At 38.3% G+C, this 16,447-nt stretch overlaps 1 protein-coding gene across 2 annotated transcripts in view; it reads left to right on the forward strand.

The window, feature by feature from the left end:
• The window catches only part of GPC6 (glypican 6), a gene marked incomplete at its 3' end in the record, with an annotated part of 1,078,508 nt that overhangs the window by 342,858 nt on the left and 719,203 nt on the right, over positions 1-16,447 (forward strand). The gene's annotated exons all lie outside the window — the stretch shown is intronic.

Genomic DNA, 16,447 nt, shown 5'->3' on the forward strand with positions numbered 1-16,447 from the left:
ATTATCCATGATAAATCTTGTGGGAGCCGTGTTTCCCAAACTTGGTTGATAATTAGCATCACTTGAGTTATGTCCCCCCAAATAAGAATCCTTGCACGTACCCCAAACCTACCAAATCAGAATCTTCTTGGTGGAGCCTTTGGAATCAGGATCAGCAAGTTCCCACATGATTCTTATTAGACGACAACTTTGGAAAACCAGTGCCAGCTTGCTTGAAAGACAGTTTCAGAGTAAAAGGAGAAGTAAATACCTCTTGCTGCTGTCACACAATTGCACGTGTCACATCATAATAGAACTCTCACAAATATTTACAGCAGTATTAATTGCTAATGTTTGTTGAGAACTTACCATGTCCCAGGCACTGTGCTAAAGTCTTTGATATCTAACAAGCTCACAAATTGGGCTCCATGATGACCACCACTTGACAGGTGAGGCAAATGAAGCTTTAAGAAAGCTAGGGCTTCCCTGGTGGCGCAGTGGTTGAGAGTCCGCCTGTCGATGCAGGGAACATGGGTTTGTGCCCCGGTCTGGGAAAGATCCCACATGCCGCGGAGCGGCTGGGCCCGTGAGCCATGGCCGCTGAGCCTGCGCGTCTGGAGCCTGTGCTCCGCAACGGGAGGGGCCCCAGCAGTGAGAGGCCCGCGAAACACACAAAAAAAAGAAGGCTAAGTAGAATTTGTTCAAAGAGACAGGAAAGAGAAATTGTTAAGGTATAGGTTAAATAGATCCAGAATCAATTTTTTTTAACATCTTTACTAGAGTACAATTGCTTCATAATAGTGTGTTTCTGCTGTATAACAAAGTGAATCAGCTATATGTGTGCATATATCCCCATATCCCCTCCCTCTTGCGTCTCACTCCCACCCTCTCTATTTTAGTATGTCTCTCCCTTTCTCTTCTTGCTCTCTCTCGCTCCCTCCCTCTCTCTCTCTCTCTCTCTCTCTCTCTCTCTCACACACACACACACACACACACACACACACACACACACACACACACACAGACTTTCATCCTCAAATTAGAGACTTAGAGTGCTGGATGATTTTTCTGAATGATCCCCCTACTCTCTCCCCCAGCCTGAGTGACCGAGGCTTTTTAGTAATATGTATTAGAAGAAATACATTCTCAGAGTTAATATTCTCCAAGTTAATACTGAGTTAGTACTAACTCTTGAGTTAGTACTTGAGTACAAGAAGTCTAGTTTCTTTTTTTTTTCTCTTTCCACTGTCTTTCAGACATAGGTGTAGCTTCTCAGAGCATACATGTGGAGAATTGCCAATATAGTGAATTTTCTCCCACTGGCCTTGTCTGATTCGAGAGCTAGCAGTGGACAAGCTAATGGGAAACTCAGTAACTAGCAACACAGCGAATATGAGGAGATTTAAGAGATTAAAATAATACATCTCAGGGGAAGAAACCGATTGCCTCATTTTAAAGTACATTTGAAACACTGTGGGCTTGACTGTAGTATTGAAATGAAGAAGATTTTCATTTCAAAAGGAGGGTTTTGTATGTCTGAATTTCACTCCCTGTTATCTGGAACTCGGTTTCACACCAGAAGCACTAAGAGCTGTTTCATTGTGAATGGAAATGCAAGATGAAGAAAGGAGAATAAAACCAGCTTCTTCCTGATTTTCCTGTAAAAGTACAAAAATGATCTTTAATAAAGAAATAATAAAACGGCAGGTGTGCAGCACTTAGAGAAAAACCACATGTGTAAAGTTACGCTCACATAAATAATAAATTATGGTAATGAACTTCTTAATAGCACCTGATAACCAGATGTGCAGAAAAGGAGCCAAAGCTCACCGTGAATGGCTTAACAAAAGACGTAAATCAACACATCAGTAGCCTTTATCATCACAAAGTAGTGCTTTTAAAAAAAACAAGAGCTAAAAGCTGGCCTATATATATGAAGGAGATAAATCTATTCATAAGGCATAACTAAGAGTTGGGGATTTCCAGAGAGAAAACTTAATCCTGGGATTGAGATTAAGTGATAGAATTAAAGTCTCTAGGTAACATGCGGATGGAGGCAGACTCAAGCTCTGAGCGAAGGTGTTTTGGGCAGAATGTTTTCTATCACATTATTTGTCCTTTGTGGTTTAGAGTTAAATAACTTAAACATTCTGCTTGGAATTTTCCTTATTCTGTAAAAAATAAAATGCATTGGGTGGAAATTTTACAAAGACTATATATATCATCTACCTGTACTCAGCTATACTTTTTAATTTCACCGTACGTATGTATGGTGAGAGAAATTTAATTTAAAAGGATGAATATTATTTCTTCTATGACAAACAAGATCTTCCCTACTTTCCATTAAATAGGAGAAATTTCAAAATGGGGATTTTAGCCTGAGGATTAGTAAAAAAAAAAAAAAATGATAAAAGAATACTTTCTCAGCTCAGCCGCTGTCTATGGAAATGAAAATCCTCAGACTGTCTAAAATTCTGCTGGACTAGGGTGTCCTATGCTGGGGATGTGAGTCCTACCTCGGCTGTGTTCTCAGTTCTCCAATCCTTTGTCTGATGGCTGTCTCCTGTCTCAGATTGAAAGGTGTCCTCCTGCTTCCTTGTTTCCTGTGTGAACCCTGGTTGTCTGGCAGCCTCTTGCCCTGCACCAGGACTCCTTTCCAGATAGGAGATGCTGTCCCTGACTTGTCCACCATATGCTCTAGCAATTTGCCCAGAAGGTTAAAAAAAACTTCCTCCTTCCACTTCTTTTCCCAAGGCCTCAGGCTAAAATTCCTGGGAGAAAGAGTAAAAAGAAAAAAACCTCTTTATTGGATTATAATTGCTTTACACTGGTGTGTTAGTTTCTGCTTTATAACAAAGTGAATCAGCTATACGTATACATATGTTCCCATATCTTTTCCCTCTTGTGTCTCCCTCCCTATCCCACCCCTCCAGGCGGTCACAAAGCACCGGGCTGATCTCCCTGTGCTATGCGGCTGCTTCCCACCAGCTATCTACCTTACGTTTGGTAGTGTATATATGTCCATGCCTCTCTCCCGCTTTGTCACAGCTTACCCTTTCCCCTCCCCATATCCTCAAGTCCATTCTCTAGTAGGTCTGTATCTTTATTCCTGTCTTACCCCTAGGTTCTTCATGACATTTTTTTTTCTTAAATTCCATATATATGTGTTAGCATACAGTATTTGTCTTTCTCTTTCTGACTTACTTCACTCTGTATGACAGACTCTAGGTCTATCCACCTCATTACAAATAGCTCAATTTCGTTTCTTTTTATGGCTGAGTAATATTCCATTGTATATATGTGCCACATCTTCTTTATCCATTCATCCGATGATGGATACTTAGGTTGTTTCCATCTCCGGGCTATTATAAATAGAACTGCAACCAGAGCAACCTTCAGTAAATCGCATACCTCATTTTTTATGCAAATTTCCTCTTTTTCTTTGGGGTTCCCACCTTATCTTTGGAGGAGTTAGTACACCTTGACTTTCTCCACTTACGATGTGGGGTCCCGTGGTGAGACTAGCCTGGATTTATAGGGAACGCACTGCTTCCTTCATTGTGTGTGCGATCTCTGTCTCTCTTGCTTCACCTCAGGTTAGTAATAATTTCCTAAAATTTAAGTACAGCTAGTTCTGCTAGCATGCTTAGTTTGAAACCATGATTTTTTTTTGTTGTTCCAACATGATGGGTATGTATCAGGGGGAAATTTGAGTACACTGAGAATTTTGAATTTGCTTATGCAGAATTTCATCTGCTAGAAACATTCTGACCTTAACGTAGAAAGCTGCATGTAGCTGAGAGGTACCCTGTCAGGATACACAAAAAGATACCTCTCAAACCTTGACTGACTACAAAATTTGCCGGACCTGGTGAAAATATAAGTATGAGACTCCCTGTTGCAAGAATTTTAAAAATGTCAAGATGGCCACAGCCGAATGTTAAACCAATATGGTGCCCTTCTAAGCTTGGGTCCTGAGGGATTGCATACAGGTCACACACCCAGGAAGCTGGCCTCGCCTCAAAACCTCAGTTCGTCGCTTGTGTTAAGAGCCACATCCCATCTAATACCTCGTGTCACAACTTTCCCTCCATTTTCACATAACCCTCCTTCCACCACATCACAGTGACTCACAAGCTGCACCCCTTCCAATAACCAGCTCTACAAACAAAATTCAGGGCTTTTTCAGAGTAAAGTGCCGTAGTTATTGTAGTCTTTATTCACTTTCTAAGCCATTCAGCACATGTAAACCGTGTTGCTGTTAATTGGTTTCTGTTCTTTTCTGTGTGTCATTGTTGAAATGTTTGGGTGTTGTGCACCTAACTTTATTGTTTTCATAAGCCCTACAGCTTTTATCACACAATTTTGCACAGCAAGGTTTTTTTTTTAAATACATTTGTCATGTAATAGCAAAATTGATTATAATTATGAAGAAAAGACAATTTTATTAAATATTCCTCAACATATAGATTTCTTAGTCAATTGAACACCAATAGTAGGGATGTTTTTAAGAGCTTAAAATTCTGGTGGACGTATGTAGAGAAATGAGGTTTCAGTGTTGTTATCTACATTGAAGTTGCCTTGAGTAACCTGTTTTGCAACCCCTCAAATGTTCTTGAGCCACAGAGAGGTCTGGCTTCCTACAGCTCTTTGAATTTCACTAAAATCAGTTTAAGGAAACTCAGACTACATTGGGATTAAATTCTTTGATCATGTGAATGTAGCCAAGAAAATGAGAGTACATTCAATCAATTTATTGGTTGCTTGGGTTTAGGTGGGAGTGCCTAGTTGGAAAGCGCAGAAATAAATATGGAAAACTGAACCTTTTTAAGGGCCCGTAAATCAGAACAAGAATTCATATTGCAAGAATGTCAAATGAGAAGGGGGTTTGCGCTTTCTTTAATCCTCCCCGTCCTTGCGTAAAAGAGTTTGCTGAAGACGTGGGGAGAAAATGTTTTATGATACTTTTAAAGATGTAATATGATTTTATTTAGGAAAGCATTAAAACAGAAGAGCTGGATGGTAACTTAGAGATTGTTTAGCTCAAGTGCCTCCTTCTACAAGTCAGGAAAGTGAAGTGAGCAGTTACGCAGCTAAGCCACAGGCTGAGATGGAACCATAGTCCAGCTCTACTGACTTAGAGTCCGTGCATTAGTAACACAGCAGTGCTGCCTCTCTGAACTTCCTCTGGGTAGGTTAGGCAGATAAATTAAGAATATAGAATGCTTTCCATATAAATTTATTCAATTCATGCAAACAAGATGCTAAGTAACATTTAGGATTTGAACCCCAGCTGTGATGTTCACATGTACGTAGGACTGGCCACCTAATTTACTGGGGTTTAGTGCAGAATAAAAATGTGGGGCTCCTTGTTGAAAAATTAGTAAGAATTTCAACACAGTAACTACTGATCATTAAACGAAGCCCAGAAATTGTGTAAGTGCCAGACCTTATGCTGCCACCCAGGTTGAACACCCTTGAACTTGACCTTGTGAACCTATACACACATATATAGAAGTCTGTTTTTGAAAAATCATTTTTATTCTCTCAGGCCCCTGACAATAAATGAGTAACTATAGACAGTCCATGATACTTTGGCTTTAAATTTATTTATTAATTTGAAAAATGGAGTATGCCTCCAGTGGGCTAGGAGTTGGAAATATGGCCAGAAATGAAATAGATCAGAGCCCATGCCTTCAGGAGCTCACAATGTTGTTTAGGAATTGTACCAAAAAGTAAGGGAACAAGTAAACTATGTAAAATATAAGATAGTGGTAAAGGGAAGACAAAAGTAGAGAACTTTGACTTGGGAACAAAGACGTATGAGAGAGCTGCCAGGGAAGACCAGACTGGGCTGATATTATTTGAGTAAATACCTGAAGGAGGCTGGGGCAAGCCCGTGGAGACCTGGAGGAAGAGCACTTCAGACAGATGAAGTAGGCGGTGCAATGGAACTGCACCAAGGGAACAGCTGGCACCCAGGGAACAAATGAGGGGATACGAGAGAGCCTCAGAATAAACCCAGGGTGCCCTGGGGACCACAGCCAGAGCATCCACACATCCTCACTCAAATGCTACCTCTCTGTCTATCTAATCTTCCCTCTGCCTCTGTTTCTACTGATGTGTTTCTCCAGCTGCATTCTGTGTTGTGGCTTTTCCAGGTTCAGATCCATTTCAGATGGTGATGGTGCTTGAAGTTCAAATTCAGGGAGGAGAGGCGGCCTCCTCCTCCGTCATGCTCTGATCCACGTCGTCATCGCCTACTCTAGGGTAAAAGGGACAGAGGACACATGGTCCACCAATATGCACCCTTTCACAGGGGCTCTAGGTGGGAGGTTTTCCTTGATACCTGTGTCAGTGTTTTTCAAATATTTCTACATGTGTTAGAGGGTCTGGGGTTGGTGCCGAGTCTTCCCAGTGCCTTTGAGATGGGATTGAAGGATTGGGACCAGCTGTCTGTGGCGCATTAGTCGAATGAGCATTACATTGGGGCTGATGTAAATGGTTAAATGGAAAAGATTCCGGTCAATGACTCTATCTGGATTCTGAGCTGTGTTGAATTTTGCCTCCATGACTTTCCCATGACCAAAGGAAGGGGAGTCAGATTTCGGATAAAGATATTTAAATGAGGGCATCGATATAGGTTTTTAAGAAAATACTTTAAAGATATCATTTAGATAAGACCCAGATTTTTTTAAAAAGTATTTTCCTGTGCCATATTGAGTCAATTTTATGATCTCATTTTAAAGTAAAGGTATTCAAAGGTATTTGAAAACAATTTTATGAAAAAGCATGGGAAACAAAGGTTGCAAGAAAAGAAAAGGAAAGAAACCCCCAGAACTCAGGGTAGAGGCCATTGGCACAAAATTACTGGAAAGAAACAGAGGTAGAAGGACCAAATAAGTCAGGCCCAATTTGCAGAAGTTTTTCCTTGTTATATGGGAAGAAGTCACTGGACTTAAAATGAGACACAAAATGGTACTTCCAGCCAGAAAAAAAAAAAGCTACTTTAAAAAGTCATCATTATTTATCACCAAGAATCCATTTACTTCAAATGACTTTTTAAGTCTGGCTAGACAGTCTTTGAGTTCTGCTTAGCAAAATTGAAAGCCTTCAGGAAAAGGTTAAACACACAGTCTGTTTATGTAGATAGTAAGTCTGGTAAATATATTGAAAATTGGAACAGCATCGTTTGCTACACTTAGACATATAAGGTCTCCCACAGCATCTGGAAATTCTTATTTTTTTTTTTTTGTAGCCTACTATGTCTATTAGAAAGATAGATAACACATATATTTTTGAATAATCAGGCTTACAATGTTTATAAAAAAACACCATTAATAGAAACTAGCAACAAGACAGTGCATCTTTTTATTCGAAGTGTACAGAGGCTATGCCTCAGTGAGCCTCTGAAAGAGTCTAGTTTTCAGTGAAATCTATTTATTTTTAATTTTCATGACTCACAGTCGGGTCATATAGTTGCTCCTATTCAGTAGTATAAAGTTAGAAAAGATTAAATTAACTTGAAACATTATATGCTTTTTTAGACATGTAGTAGATTGTCCTGACATTAGGTTAAGATAAAACAAAACATGTATTATGTCTACATCTAAAGACCTCAACTGGAGGCTTCCCTGGTGGCTCAGTAGTTAAGAATCCACCTGCCAGTGCAGAGGACATGGGATCGAACCCTGGTCCGGGAAGATCCCACATGCCGCGGAGCAACTAAGCCCATGCGCCACAACTACTGAGCCTGCACTCTAGAACCCGCGTGCCACAACTACTGAAGGCTGAGCACCTAGGGCCTGTGCTCCCCAACAAGAGAAGCCACTGCAATGAGAAGCCTGCGCACCGCAAGGAAGAGTAGCCCCCACTCGCCGCAACTAGAGAAAGCCCGCGTGCAGCAACGAAGACCCAACATAGCCAAAAATAAATAAAAATAAACAAATAAAGACCTCAACTGGTAAAATTCAATGAATTCCACTATTTAAATATAACAGTAAATCAGATTTCTCTGCTCAATCTTGTACACACGAGATGGCTGCATTCATAATATGTACATGAAAATACAATCAACCACAAATTCATAGCATTCCTCTCCCTGCACCACATTTTTTTCTTTTTTGATTGAGAAAAGAAGAGTATATGACTTTATCTCTTTAATATGTGCCTCCTGTAGCAATGGCTAATATAGAACCTGAAGCATAAGTATCTGCTGCTATAATCTTAGGTATTTTTCCTAAACTCTATAAGCTTCACCTTTCTTATCTATAAAAATGTCAGGGATAATTGTACCTAATTCACAGGGTCATTTTGAAAAATAAATCAAATGATGGCTAGAAGGCAGACAATATTAGGTTTGGCCATAGACAGCGCAGAATAAAAGTTAGGTTGTTGTTTTTTGATTTTTTTTTTTTAATTTCTATTCGAGTATAGTTGCTTTACAATGTTGTGTTAGTTTCTACTGTACAGCAATGTGAATCAGCTCTACGTATACATATATCCCCTCTTTTTTGGATTTCCTTCCCCTCTAGGTCACCACAGAGCACTGAGTAGGGTTCCCTGTGCTGTACAGTAGGTTCTCATTAGTTATCTGTTTATACATAGTATCAATAGTGTATACATGTCAATCCCTATCTCCCAATTCATCCCACCCCCTTTCCCCCTTGGTATTTGTACGTTTGTTCTCTACGTCTGTGTCTATTTTTGCTTTGTAAACAAGATTATCTTTACCAATTTTTTCAGATTCCACATATATGCATTAATATACAATATTTGTTTTTCTCTTTCTGACTTACTTCACTCTGTATGACAGTCTCTAGGTCCATCCACATCTCGATAAATGACCCAATTTCGTTCCTTTTTATGCCTGAGTAATATTCCACCATATGTACCACATCTTCTTTATCCATTCCTCTGTTGATGGACATTTAGGTTATTTCTGTGTCCTGGCTATTGTAAATGTGCTGCAATGAACAGAAGACGTACAGATGGCCAACAGATACATGAAAAAATGCTCGACGTCACTAATTATTAGAGAAATGCAAATCAAAACTACAATGAAATATCACCTCACACCAGTCAGAATGGCCATCATCACAAAATCTACAAACAATAAATGCTGGACAGGGTGTGGAGAAAAGGGAACCCTCTTGCACTGTTGGTAGGACTGTAAATAGATACAGCCACTATGGAGAGCAGTATGGAGGTTCCTTAGAAAACTAAAAATAGAACTACCATATGACCCAGCAATCCCACTACTGGGCATATACCCAGAGAAAGGCATAATTCAAAAAGATACATGGTCCCCCGAAGTTAGGTATTGTTATCATTTGTATATGTCCACGATTTATTTGGTTCTTTTCAGTGATTGGACTAGTCATTGGCCTGATCGATTATGCATGTAGCACAACTTTAGTTCCTCAAGATATTTTATATTGAGACTGTCTTCTCAGTTCAGTAATTCTCAATGGGTCCCCAGTGGAAACCAAGTGTCATAGAGACAGCATTACATAGTGAGCGAGGCCAGCTATGGGCTGATACTGCAGAACTGGTTGCTAGTTCTAGTCTTGCCATCTATATAATGAGTCAAGCGTCACATTTGAGTTGTATTTTAATTCTTTTAATAGAGGTCATTGCTAAGCACAAAATTAGGTGTTTCATAAATGTTTGCTGAGTGAATAAAAGGATCCTTCAATCAACGAAGTAATGTATAAGCTCTAAAAAGTAATTTCCTTCCTACAAAAAAACATGTAGGATTTTTTCAGGAGACAGTATTTGCACTCTTAAGAAAGATTCATTTACATGGTATTAAAAATCCGAGCTTTTTGGTTTGGTCCATGCAATGAGAAAAACTCTTTTATGTGACTGGCAATGGATCATATATATCAATAACCACAATAAAATCCCATAATAAATAAAAGCCAATATACTTTTATGTTTTTTTTCTAAAATCATATACTTGATTGTAGTATAAATTCCATCTGACTTTCTGACTTTTCTTCCTGTTATGGGCTGTGTTTTTCCCCCCATAATTTATATGTTGAAGTCCTAACCTCAACTACCTCGAAATATGAGTTTATTTGGAGACAGAGGTAATTAAGCTAAAAATGAAGTCATTAGAGTGGGTCCTAATCTAATGTGACTGGTGTCTTTATATAAGAAGAGGGTGTTCAGGCACAGAGAGGTACAGAGCAAAGACATATGTGAAGGCACAAGGAGAAGATGGCCATCTGTAAGCCAAGGAGAGAGATTCACTGAAGGAACCAACCCTGCCAGCACTTTGACCTCAGATTTCTAGCCCTAACATCTGTGAGAAAATAAATTTCTGTTGTTTAAGTCACCCAGCCTGTGGTACTTTTTTACAGCAAAATAATACACTTTCCATCCAAACGTTACTCTAAATCTAATATTTTCTAAGAAACCTTTCCTGATAACTCTGGATTTTTGGATCTTTACAGTCATCTTGTATTTTTGTTTCACTTTATGTTTTTCATGAATTTTATCTCTTCAAACTAATCACCAGTCCCAAAGGGATATAAGTGATGTCTTCCCTGCTTGCGTATGTACCCATGTGTGTGTTCTCCACAGTATCCGGCATACTTCTTCAAATATGTAAGATAGTAGATGTTTGATAAATATTCAGATTGATTTTAAATACTCATATATAGGGTTTGTATTAAAGATACAAGTGATTTTCAGTGGAATAGAATGATTCACTTTGGGATTTCCTTGGGTACATACTCTCAGCAATTCTGTTTCTATATCATGATATGCCTTGTTAGCAGAACTCTGCTGTAGTTGATTATTGAGTGATGTGAGAAGAGGGGAAGGGGTGAGATCCTGAAAGGGGATTTCGTGAGCCTATTGAAAATTGACGTATCATCTCTGCTTCCAAAGTATTTGTCTTGTCTACCTTGATGAAAAGTTTACAGAGAAAGAAGGTACTGCAAGGTTTAAAACATGTGATTGCCTCAAATCTGATAGAGAGATATGAATTTAGAAACTTACCATGTCTTTGAAAATCTTTTATCAATATCTAAAGTTTTAACATAGGCACCATTGTATATCACAGGGGTTGACAGTAGAGGTATGAGATTTGCAGTGTCTGACTCTCAACAATAATGAAGTAAGAGGCAAATGAGTGTTTTCCAAATAGCCAAGTTGTGTGTGTGTGTGTGTGTGTGTGTGTGTGTGTGTGTGTGCACCCATATGTGTACACTATATACAGTGATATGCACACAACCAAATCACAGCTTTCTGTTACCAACACTGTAACTTTACCTTCCTCCGAAGTAAGCATCCTTTTCCCAAACATGTCAAATTAGCCTTGAGTAAATACAAAATCGTTTACATATTTCAAGCACCAAACATCAAAGAGCTATTTATGAAGATAAACATTATTGACGTTGAAAGTATTTCGGTCTGAGTTTAGATAAGCCAGAAAACAAAAATATAATAAGCTCTCCTGGTCATATCAAGTAGGGACAAATTAGAAGTTGAGTAAAACTTGTGTTGAGACTTTTCCATAAGAGTTTGGTTTTCCAAAATTGATGCCTACCAAGTTATTTTCCTTTGCCAATTTATAATTTGGCGAGTAGCTTTGCTTATCTGTTTGTTGAACTCTGTATTTAATGTGTTCTCATGGGTCAGACTTGTGAGAACTGATTACTCAGTGAATTTACATGGAGGAGTAAATGAGAATGCTACTTTGAGGTAATTGAGTTTTATAGATGAAAGACAGCCTTTTTAGTTTCAGGATCATGGGACACTGTGACTATTGTAGATTTCACATTTTCCCCCTGACCCAAGTTTCATAACTTTTCCAGATAGCTCTTTTGCCATTGAAGAGGCAAGATAGTTCCTGGCTTTAACCAATACCTAAAGTTTTTTTATATTTCCACAAAAATAAATAAAATTAAAAAACAGGAATGGAAAGAGCTGAGAGTAGGAAATAAAAGAACAGCAAATCAGATTATGATTTACATTCCTTTGAGGATTTTAAATTCATGTTTTGAAATTTTTCAGCCTATGCTGCTGCTGATTTTTATAGTATTAGAGAGGAATTACATCCCAGGAAGTCTTTAATCAAGAGTTAGGACTGTGCAGTTGAAAGAACCCATAATTTCAAATTACTAAACATATGTTCCTCCCCACCCCCTGCTTTGCTTCCTCTGGATGTAGAAGAGTAGTTTTTAAATGAAGATGCAAATTACTATTTGTTCATGAAAACTTTAACATGCTACTTAGTTTACATTTTATAAAATGATCTGGTAATATAAACTTTACTACAGGGGGATGCAAGGACTGCTTTCCTGTTTTAATTTTTGAATTAATAAGTGTGTTCTTAAGTGTGCACTTTCTGTTTTCAGCTCTGAAAGACCTTTGAAATACAGAATGGGTTTTGATATGCTTGTAACAGAATCAGGGTTTTCAGAAACCTCAGACACCCAATTATCCTTGTTCCAGACAAGACATTACCTGTCCCTTTATCGGTTTCACTGTCTCCTATCTGTCCTCCACTGAAGACCCGGTCTAATCTCGTGGGCCAAACTAACCATTTAAAAGTTGAGAATGGAAGGAGTTTGGGATTAACACAGAACACACTACTATGTATAAAAGAGGTAAACAACAAGAACCTACTGTATAGTACAGGGAACTATATTCAATATGTTATAATAACGTAAAATGCAAAAGAATCTGAAAAAGAATATATATATATGTATATATAACTGAATTAATTTGTTGTACACTTGAAACTAATACAACATTGTAAATTAACTATGACTCAATTTTTTAAAAAGATGGTTGAGAATGGCCAAGGGTCCCAATAATGGTGTCAGGCTAGGTCTTTGACCATAATCATTTATACCTCTAAATAGTTCATATGTAAGTTACAGAAAACCCTACTAAACAGTGGCTTAAAAAAATTTGATATTTTATTCTTCTCTCTTAACAAGAGGTCAGAATATTTCCAAGTCCGAGCATATATTCTGTGGGTCAAGAATGTCTGGTGGATGCGTCTGTAATTTTCTTGATTTTTACTTCATGGATACAATATGGCTGCTGAATCATTTACTATCACATTCAAGTTCCTAGAAGCAGGAAGGAAGTGTAAAACATAGTAGAAAAGGAAGGGAAAAGGAAGAAGCAACATCTATCAGGAAAACAAACACTTTCCCCCAAATTCTTAGCAGACTTTCACCTGCACTTCATTGGCCAGGACAGTGACATGTGACCACTCTGAGGCAATATGAGAAAGTGGGATTTTTCTTTCTTGTAGTAAAAAGAAGACAAAGAAAGGAGTACGAACGATCTTGAATAAGCAAAACTATAAAATCTGCCACAGACCAACCCAGAGTTTTACTACATGAGATTAATGAAGCGTAGAGCCTAAGGAAAACTGCTTGACATCACAGTGAGCTCAGTAAGAATTCTCCCATCATGACTAATGATACTTATCCAGGGATAAACACATGTCTATGCATATATTCAGAGGAGAATGTTGAGTTTTCTCACAAATCTGAATCTAGCTGAACTTAGCATAATGGAATTTTTTACTTAGTTCCATCTTAAGCCCCATCTTATTACCCCCAAATTGCATACAAAACCTGAAGCTGTTTTGAATTACTTATTTGTAGAAACATCCTTATTTTATGAGAAATTGATGATTTTACATTTTTATAGGCTCAGAAATTGAGGACTTTTCATGATGTGTTGACACATTATACCCAGAGTTGTCCCATGGTAGAGAAAATTTCATCATGAAATAATAAGCCTCTGGTCATTGCAAATGTCCCAGGGTTGATGTGGTAGAAATTCTCATTTAGAGTGGAGGATGGATCTCTGAAGTTCATCACAAATAGTATAAGAAATAAAGAACACCTAGAAAAATTAGACGAATTGCAAATATGGGTTCAGATCCACATCCCCAAAAAAGACCTGAGAGGTTTTGGTGCCATTGTGTACATGTTAATTCAAGTGTGCAACTTCTCTGCATTAAACGCATACTCAGAGCAATGCTGAGAACTATAGCAATCTGTCTTGCATCAGAGAAATCCCACAGTGATATCTGCCCATTGATTTTCCTGGCATGGTTTGGTGAGATTCACTCTAAGCACATTATTTCAGCTATGATATCACTGGGAAAGAACAGAACATATCTTTTCATAGTCCCACAGTTTTTTGCTCCATCCTGTAAGTGACACATGTTACCAGTTTTCTGTGGATGAGCTCCAGGACTTACGGAGCCTATGTTTTGTAGTCTTTCTGGTGCAGGAAAGAACTCCTTGCCCTTTCCCCAAGCCCCTCTCCTCTCTCTGGCCCCATTCACCCACATGGACTAGCCCTGCCTACTCAAAAAATACATGCATATCCTTCAACAAGGCTTCCAAATTTCTGGCTCCATATTACATAATTCTAGCACCTGGAGTGAACAAGAGAGAGTGTACTTATTGACAGTGTCCCAGGATGGGCTAAATGAGCAATGTTTTGAGGAAGTTAGGCTATGATGATAGTCAGAGTAGAAAGCTAGAATAATGTCAAAGTCGTTTGGTTCAAACAAATGATGGAAGCTGTTTATAAGTTATAATAACGAATGATATGAGATTTTAATAAAATGCTAGTTTATAAATATTAGTAATAGTTTGTAAATAATAGATCTACATTATTCTTGAGTTTTGAGGTCAGTGAGGTATTTATTCCACCAATGGTCAAAGCACTGTTGGGATGAAATCAACAATAAATAATGGAAAACAAAGCAATTTTAATAGTTTGTTCAAGGGATATCCTTGATTGAATTTCCTTTTTTGGACCTGCTTTTCAAGCTAGTTGGGTCATTTTCAAGAAAAACAGTGTTTATAGTGGCAGAATTAACTACAGGGAAGTGTAGTATGATATATTATCACATGTTCCTGCCTGTTACCATGTGAGAGGCAATGTTTCCCTGGGAGCATTAGACATACCCACCCTTGTTGACTTTGGAGTTGGCCTGATTCTCGTTTTGGCCAAAAGAAGTGAGAAGACAGGATATGTGCCACATCCCATCAGCAGCTTTTAGAACCATTGAGTGTTTCCACCATCTCTCTTGCTCTTTCTCTGTGCTACAGAATGACATGCCATAAATTAGACCAGCTTGTTCACCCTGGTCCCCAAATGAGAAGAGAGCAGGGCAGAGTTGAAATCGTTAATTCACAGCATGAACTTGAAACATCAATAAGAAATAAGTTCATGAGTTAGATATACATTTTTATTGTTTAAGTCTCTGGGACTTTAGGGTTATTTGTTATTTCATCAAAACTGACTACTATGGAACCTTTTATGCTTTCTTATTTTAAAACTGGGTACCATCCTCACTGGACTGCTTCAAAAAGCCCAGAATAATGGTATAATTTTTCCTCTCTCTCCTCTTAGTGGAATATATCTCAACTGCTCTGAATGGAAACATTTTACCTTATAACTTAAAGAGGACCAAGGGAATATAAAATGCTGTGTCTTTTCCTCCTTATGATGCGTGGAAATTCTTGGAGTTAAAACAGGTTTATCTATCTGGAGGGGGTGATGGGCAGGCATAGAGTAAATGCCAACGACCAAGAAGGTGATGCTAACATTTTCTTAAACAAAGATCATCTTTTTTATACTAACCCTTTGGAATATGAGAAGGAAGGATATCTATAGAATAGGTTATATACATAGTTTATTCACTTTGGGGATGTAATAAACCATTATTGACTTTTTGGACTTGAACATTATTCTGTGTGGCACATTTTATAATTGCTTGTGCTCCTTGGCAGACTATTTGAGCCTCTCATTCCCTAAAATCTTTTAAAGTAATTGCTGACTGCAGGAAAACTGATAAAACTAAATAACTAGAGGTCTCTTGCTGCGATGTTTTGCCAGAATAATTCACATAAGCACTGTGATATAGGCCCTTTGAAACTTTCCTTACTTTCCTTTCCCCTCATACTTTTCAAGGGAAGATTTATCATCTCAGGCTACACAGGTGAAATATAGTACAGATTATTTTCGGATAGTGTCCTAAATGCAGAAGCCCCAGGTAGAGTTCTATAGGAAATGTGCTTCCTGGAGAAATGGTGAGGTTAAGCATTCGCATCTTCTGTACAGTTGTAATTAAATAATAAGGTCCTTGCAGGCAGTGGACTTAGGAATGAATCTTTGCACTGTTTGAGAAGACTGCTAAAAGTCAACACATCTTGCCACCTGAAAGTGAAATTCTCAACCAAAAATGAATTACTAGAATAGGTTGATTTTGATTGAAGAACATTCTCTTGAAAGAAGAATGATATTCAGGCAACATGACCTCCATATGTGGCTGTCATATTAGCTATGACAAATGGGGACATTCCAGTGGTGTCCAGATTGCTCAGGTTATTTTGGATGATGCAAGACAGGTTACTCACCTTAAAAAACAGACCTTTCAAAGTTCACAAATTGCTGAGTTTTCCAAAAG

This window comes from Leucopleurus acutus (assembly GCF_964270905.1).
Source record: "Leucopleurus acutus genome assembly, chromosome: 18".
NCBI lineage: Eukaryota > Metazoa > Chordata > Mammalia > Artiodactyla > Delphinidae > Leucopleurus > Leucopleurus acutus.